Below are 2,603 nucleotides of genomic sequence, written 5' to 3'. Positions count from 1 at the left end.
TATATGGATCGGGCTGCACGCCGCAGCAATATTGCGCTTGGGCCGTAAGGGGCCCCTCCCGGAGTCTACACACCCCCAGTCAGCGCCGTCGACGAAATATATGGATCGGGCTGCACGCCGCAGCGGTTACTATGTGGTACCTATTGAGCGTGAATGCTGAGTACGAGTTCTTATGGTAAGAGTTGAGTCACGAGTGACAGAGAGGCTAGCCCGAGGGGCGATAATTATATACATGCATATGAGTGATGTTTGCCTGAGAGGCCTGTTTATGCACTTATTGATTTCACTCCCCTTTAAAGTGAGTTTCTATCAATTACGTTGATTTATCGACTGTTTTCACTCATCTTTATATTGAGCCTCTGTCGGAAAGTTGAACAAATGTTTTAAAACAACCTTCATTTAAGCTGGGGTTTATGAGATGTTCAGAAATTAATCACTGATTTGGCATTTGGTTATTTCCACGGAGATTTTAAATTATGAAGTGTTTATGATTACTGTTTTGCCCGAGGGGCTGTTTTACGAACTTTGTTTTGCCCGAGGGGCCGATTATGGCTTTAATCACTATTATTCTTTTAAATGGTATTGAACCCCTACTGAAACTGCTGGAAGGTATTTCAAAATGATTTTTACTAAAAGTTGAATCTTAAAAGGGAAGGTTGACTCGTATTATGATTTGAAAGCCTGTTGTGTTTATTGAGCCTAACGTGAATGTGGATTCATTGTTTTCTACTGCTCAGTCTTTATTTACTCTTATTACTTACTGGGTTGGAGTACTCACTTTACTCCCTGCACCTCGCGTGCAGATGCAGGTATTTGTTTCCCCGGTAGGGGGTTTTGAGCTGATCGGAGGCTTAGCTATCGGAGTTTAGCGAAGTGACTGCCAGCGTTCGCAGCACCGCATTTCTTCCTTCTGTTTATCAGTCCTATTTCGTATATTTCAGACTTCGCAGTTGTATTCATACTTTAATAGATGCTCGTGACTTGTGGACACCCCGGTTTGGGTTGTGTCGGGAGGGTTCTACTATTATTATCTATGTTTCCACGAATTTATTATTATTTAATCATGCTTCATAATTGCTTAATAGTAAATAACTGCTTAAAAGAGGTGTTCTGTATTGGTCTGGCTGGCCTTGTGTTCACGAGAGGCGCCATCACGACCGGGTTCGGGAATTGGGTCGTGACAACATTATGTGAGGAAATACCCATTAGGATTTAGCCTCAACTGCATGATCGTGTTATGTGAAAAGTGATGTGTGCACGAGGTGACGAGTGTGTACACAAGTGCTATGTGTGGTTTATGACCGGATTGAATTGTAGGCTATTAATATACCTTAATTTGACAATGATTGTCATATGAAACATGTTTAAACCACTTTATTACATGATCATGATTGCTACATTTGACATAGCCACAATCATACTTTATTGTTGAATACTCTTTTTACACTTTTATGTTTTTATCATGTGCTTGTGCACTTTGTTGTTAAGTGAGATTATGCCTTGATGAAACTTTGGGTATTGTTCTATTTGTGATATTGTGGCATATGTGGACATATTGTGCAAGTTGATTGATGTTGTGTGGAGTATAATGGTGGTGAGATGCACATGCGGCGATATAAGGGAGGTATGTCATTGTGATGTGCATACGACAAGATAAGGGTGGTTTTTGCGCGTGCGGCAATGTAAGGGAGGCATTTAATTGTGATGCGCATGCGGCGAAAGAAGGGTGGCATTGTAGATAATGTTATGTGATGATTCAGGGGTGCATTTCTTAGTTTTGCTTATGTGAGAAATGAGATTGATATTTTGATTTCTTACTTTCTTAAACGCTTCCGTATTGTATTATAATGAGTTGTTTGTTGAATTGACATGATATTACATGCCTCACGCCTTTGATGATTTGTTGACTAAAAAGAGTTTTCAACATTGAGTTGCTCTTACATGCTCTACGAGATGGTTGATATTGCTCTTCCTTATTTATATATATATATATATATATATATATATATATATATATATATAAAATCTATTACTATTTATTGATATATTGCATAGGTTTTTGACTAGTGAGTATCACATGACTTGAACCTCACCACTACTCCACCAAGGTTAGACTTGATACTTACTGTGTATCGATTGTGGTGTATTTATACTATGCTTATGCACATACTTTGTGTAGATCCAGGTACTTCTAATTGAGCGGATCGATAGAGAGGCGTGCTTGAGCTTGTTGGAGACTTCAAGGTATCCATTTTTCCGTTCGCAGGCCTCGGAGTCACCCTCTTTATTTTATTTCTATTATTTATGTATTCCAAATAATATTGTAATCTTAGAGACTTTATGTGTATTTTATTTAGATCTTATGACTCAGTATTGCCGGGTTTTGGATACTTCCTTATTGTGTCCATGTTTGGCAATATTATCATATTTCGTAGTTTTTGTTAAATTTGAAGTTATTATATTTTGATCGATATCGTTATGTGACAATCTTATCTAGTCTTAGAGACTAGGTGCTATCACAATCCTTATGGTGGGATTTGGGTCGTGATAAGTTGGTACAAGAGCTCTAGGTTCATAGGTTCTATGAGTCACGAGAAAGTTTA

Source organism: Nicotiana attenuata, chromosome 2 (genome assembly GCF_001879085.1).
Source record: "Nicotiana attenuata strain UT chromosome 2, NIATTr2, whole genome shotgun sequence".
Classification (NCBI taxonomy): Eukaryota; Viridiplantae; Streptophyta; class Magnoliopsida; order Solanales; family Solanaceae; genus Nicotiana; species Nicotiana attenuata.
This window is presented reverse-complemented; position numbering follows the sequence as displayed.